Source organism: Myodes glareolus, chromosome 1 (assembly GCF_982192425.1).
Source record: "Myodes glareolus chromosome 1, mMyoGla1.1, whole genome shotgun sequence".
NCBI lineage: Eukaryota > Metazoa > Chordata > Mammalia > Rodentia > Cricetidae > Myodes > Myodes glareolus.
Genome location: NC_142026.1, coordinates 90,089,362 through 90,095,221, shown reverse-complemented (window position 1 = coordinate 90,095,221; position 5,860 = coordinate 90,089,362).

Sequence of the window (5,860 nt, the reverse complement as noted above, 5' to 3'; positions counted from 1 at the left end):
TATTAATATTTAAACCTGCCTAAATACAATTATCTCCTCAAATATTTACCATTTCTTTATAATGAAAACACTGAAAATCCCTCCTCCCAGCTTTGCAAAAGGTGCAGTATATTATCTAGATCACACGCTGTGGGGCTAATACACCAAATCTGCTGACTCCTAACTGGCGTGCAATAGCCATTAGGCAAACTTTCCCATAATCCCTCTTTCCTAGTTTTCCTTTCTCTACAGATGTTACAGTTTGTCATAGAAAATGGCCTATTTGTGGCTCCAGCTGGTGAGGAGTTCATGTTTGCTCAGAACTCACAGTGACAGTGACTATCCTTCCACAGGCTCCTGAATACTGGGCAAAAATAACATACATACACACACACACACACTAACATATATTACATATATTATTATATATTATAATATATTATATATATTATATGTATATTCGTGTGTGTATAATACACACTATATATTATAATATATTATATATATTAGTGTGTGTGTGTGTGTGAGTGTGTGTGTGATTGTTTCTACGTGTATCCTGGCTGTCTTGGACCTCTCTATGTAGATCAGGCTGGCCTCTAACTCAGAGATCCACACACCTGAGCAAAGGGATCAGACAAAACAACAAAAATTCTGCCATGTCACTCCTACAGTCCCCTGCTACTTAATAATGGAACACATTCTGAAACTTGTTAAGCAATTTTTGGGCAAATATCATAGCATACATAGTTAATAAAGGGCTAAATTGAAGGCTAGATGATGTCATCTCGGGGAACACTGTTGTGAATGTATCCCATTGTTGGACAATATACTACCAAGCAAAGCTTCAATTACTGTCCACTGTGCGATTTTGTTGTTGCCACTGGGTTTAGGGTATATGTTTATGTGCATATATGTGAGCATGTGTGGTTAGAGGTCCACCAGGTATTGTTCCTCAGGAGTGCCTCACCTTAGTTTTCGTTTTGAGTTTAAGTCTCACTATGTCATTCTGGAATTTGCCGTACAGACCAGGTTGGCTTCAAACTCAGAGATCAGACTGCTTCTGCTTGCCAAGTGCTAGGAGCATCGTCGTATGCACCACACCTGGTTTCCACCTCAGTTTCTGAGCTGGAATCTCCTATTGGGGCCTGGGGTTCACTGTGTAGTCTAGGCTGGCTAGTAGGTGCGCTCCAAGGACCTGCCCTAGGACCACAAACATTAACACCGTGACCTGGACCAAAGCGTGCACCACCATGACTAGGATTACATACGTGCACCACCATGACTATGATTACTTACATGTACCACCATGACTAGGATTACATAGTGCACTGCCATCACTAGGATTACCTACATTCACTACCATGACTAGGATTACCTACATGCACCACCGTGACTAGGATTACATATGTGCACTGTCATGACGAGGATTATAAACGTGCACCGCCGTGACTAGGATTACATACATGCACCACCGTGACTAGAATTTCATAGTGCACTGTCATGACTAGGACCACAAACGTGTACCACCATGACTAGGATTACATACGTGCGCCACCGTGACTAGGATTACATGTCATGACTAGGATTACATATGTGCATCACCATGATCAATTTTTCTGGAGGGTGCTGAATACTGACACCAGGTCCTTATGCTTACTAGATACTTTCCAGACTGAGTCAGCGTCCCATATCCCTCCTCTGTTTCTGAGACAAGGTCTCAATTCTGTAACTCAGGCTCGCCTTGAACTCATGACAGTCCTCATACCTCAGCCTCCCATACACACTGGGGTTAAAAGCATAAGCCTTCTTGGAAAGGCTACTAACTGTAATGCTGCTGCTTCAACATCATGTCAGCTGGTATTGCCCATGGCTGGACTGTCTTAACTTCACCCTCAGAGAACAAGAGGGTGTGTTTTCTCTCTTGCCTGCACACCTTTCCCTGCGCTGTACAGCCCACTGCTCCCCACACCCACATATTCCCTGGGCCACACTGTGCCTCTGTCTTTGAGGAGCTTTTATCTCACCAGAGCATTCCTGTGTCCAAGATTGTTTAACTTGGTGTGTCCCCAAACGAGAAGTGTTGGGGACACACTCTCACTCCTTCAGTGGAGGTAAATGAGAAATGGGTATAAATGAGGTCTGATAGGAACTGCAAACAATTCTGCTCTCATCTAAATGCAAGAACCTCAAGGCCACCTCTAGAAGGCCAATAGAAGTGATGGTGCTCGCTGGCATCTAAAGAGATGTCCCTACTCTGTCTTCCACCACTGTTGTCAAGCAACTGACCATGGGGAAATTGGGAATATAGGATGTGGTGGTTTGAAAGAAAACAGCGAACGGCACCATTAGGCATGGCTTTAAGGTCTCTCTCCTATGCTCCAACTGTGCCCAGTGTCACAGTTCACTTCCTGTTACCTTCAATCAAAGTAGGACTCTTAGCTCCTTCTCCAGCATCATGGCTGCCTGTATGCCACCACGTCCCACTATGTCCCATAATGTCCACCATGTCAATAATGGACCTCTGAAACTGTAAGCCAGTCCATTAAATGCTTTCCTTCGTAAGAGTTGCCATGGTCATGCAATAGAAACCCTAAGATAAGGGCTCGGGAAAATAAACACAAGCTGGTGTGTGTGAACCTTCAAAGACTACTTTGATTGCAGCAGTTACACAGGCGCCTGGTCTGTGTTTACCTTTTGTATTTGGTATGCAACGGGACTCCCAAGGTCAAGCACACACCTCAGCCTTGGCTTGGCCCCAACTCTGGTTCATGGGAGAAAGTACACAGAAGGCAACACAGACTCCAGCATTTCCGTTGCCACCACCGCTGACCTGCGGCTGAGTACGCGCAAACGCATGCACAAGCAGGCACGGGGCTGGGGTATTGCTAGATGTGAGGCTGGAAACACGCTTTGTGTCACATGTACATACACATGTGCACGCACACAGTGCTTCTCCGATGCTGGGCTTACTGCTGAAACCTACCATGCTCAATTGGTTTTTTTCTTTCGCGGTGCTGAGGATTGCTTCATGGGCTAGAGAGTTGGCTCAATGGTTACAGCAACACCGGCTCTTCCAGAGGACCTGAGTTTAGCTCCCTATTGGGAGCTATGAACCCCCAGATTCTGAATTTCTTGTAAACAACTTGTTTTCCTCTGCTCTAAGACAGCCTGCAGCTGCTCTGAGCATGAGACTCAGGAGTTCCTGATGGAAGGGGAGGGGTTTCTGGTGGGTTTGGCTGGGGCGTGGCTATCAGTTAAGGATCTCTATATAAGCGCTCTGGTACACAATAAGGAGAGACATTCCTGTTTCAAGGATTACCCGTGTCTCTGTCTGTGTGTCTTTGTGTGTTTCAATCTCCAACCCCTTGCCCGGTTCACAAACTGTATGGTAGTGCATAAAGCGCAGATAGGCATGGTGTACTACAGTACCCATCCATATCCAGCTGAGTTTAGTACTAGTACCCATCCATATCCAGCGGCCCACAAACAACTTCAGGGGAGCTGACACATTCTCTTCTGGCCTCCACAGACACCCATACTCATGTGTACACTCACAAACATACAAGCAATGAAAAAAAATTAATTAAAAAAAAAATCCAGGCGTTGGAGAGATGTTTCAGTGGTTAAGAGCACTGGCTGCTCTTCCAGAAGTTCTGACTTCAATTCCTAACAACCACATGGTGGCTCACAGCCATTTATAATAGGATGCCCTCTTCTGGTGTGCAGGTGTACATGCAAGCAAAGACTGCACACATAAGAAACAAATCTTTAAAAACAAAACAACCCAGGTGTGGTGGCACTGACGACAGTACTCTGGAGCCAGCGGCAAGCGAACCTCAAACTAAGTAAATCCTTTTAAAGGCAGTGGGCGTGGCGGCCATTCCACCCCCTCGGCTAGGGCCTAACATGAGGAACCTGTTTGCTGTTCTTTAGTATACAATATTAGGAGGAGGTGGTGTCGTCTGTTTTCTCAGACAGGTGGGGCTGGTCTCCGGGGGCTGACTACTCTTCTATCTACAAATACGCAGGCTCTCCAGGCACCGATAGCTTCCAAGGACTACTCCAATCCTGAACTGCCTTGCACCTTATCTTGCCAGTTGAGCTCTACCCTTCCCAGATCCACCCGCTAAATTCCTTTGCGGGCTGGGACTGTAGCTCAATTGGAAAGCACAGCACAGCATCCTAAGCCCCGGGTTAAAACAGTGATAACACGGGGCAGGACTGCATCAGTGGTCACACAATCACTTTCAAAGAACTGTATTTTAAACTACGAAGCTAGCTTGTCTTTTGAGATGGGGCGTCACTGTAGCTCTAGCTGGTCTTGAATTCAAGGCATCTGCCTCCCTAGCAGTGAGGTCAAAGCTGTGTATAACATCCAGTTCAGGTAAATCTTCTAAGTAGTAAGATTTCTAGCAAGGCAGTAAGAAAAACTAAAGATCAAGTTGTGGTCGTGTGCTGGGGTACAGCGCACACTCCAGGGATCCAGACTGAAGTAGTGTGCAAACAGCTCAAGTCACTTCTGCTTTCCAGAGCTTTTGCCCAGTATGTGAGAGACAGGTAAGCTCTTGGCTCTCAATCCATAAGCTGTTACTAGAAAGCACCCGTCTTTCCCAACCCTTCTCTCTCTCAGCAATGTATGGTGCCATTCCCTACTGCAATGTCTGGCTTTCTAAGAAGAACCAGCACAACCAAGAGCAGGTAGAGTGGAACCATGATGTCCCTGAAGACAAACTGGCCACGGACTGACATCTTACACAAGGCAGTGGCTTCCTAAGAATATACCACACCACGACCAGTCCCTAACACCCCAGCCTCCTTCTGTTTGGGAGAAGCCTGATCACTCATCAATGTGGTAAACCCTCTCAGGAGAGTCCCCTCCCCGTTAAAGCTCTGCCCATGTGCTCACCTCTGTCACCCAAGTTCTGTATCCAGCACCACCTGGTCCACAGGGGTGGTGGCCCCTCATTCTCAAACAATCAAAGAAAAGAATTTGGGGAGGGACAGAATGTCCAGCAGGCACAGGTAGTACACTGCGGCCCAATGGCACAGGGGAAAACCTGCTCTAAACTGTAGTGTGTAACAGACTGGGCCAGCAGGGTGGCCCAGTGGGTAAGGGCACTTACCTAATGTAGAGCCTGGCAAACTGAGTGACTGAGCTCAGTCCCCCCCGAGCCAACCCACTCCACAGCTGTCTTCTCACCATCCCCACACTGTGACATACATGGGCGCGTATATCCGCTGTCTTCTCACCATCCCCACTGTGACATACATGTACTCACACACATCCGCTGTCTTCTCACCATCCCCATGCTGTGACATACATGTACTCACACACATCCGCTGTCTTCTCAACATACCCACAGTGACATACACACACACACATTCACTGCCTTCTCACCAAACCCACACTGTGACATAAATGCACACACATTGTCTTCTCACCATAACCACACTGTGATATACATGTGCGCGCGCATTCACTGTCTTTTCACCATACCCACACTGACATGCGCACACACATCCGCTGTCTTCTCACCATCCCCACACTGTGACATACATGGGCGCGCACATACGCTGTCTTCTCACCATCCCCACACAGTGACATACACACACACACTCACTGCCTTCTCACCATACCCACACTGTGACATACATGCGTGCACATTCACTCTCTTCTCACCATACTCACACCGTGACATACATGCACACACACACATCTGCTGTCTTCTCACCATCCTCACACTGTGACATACATGCACGCACATTCACTGTCTTCTCACCATAGACACACCATGACATTACATGCACGTGCACACACATTCATTAAAAAAATAAAAAACAAATAGAAAAGTTGGGATGAATATGATCCAAACACATACGA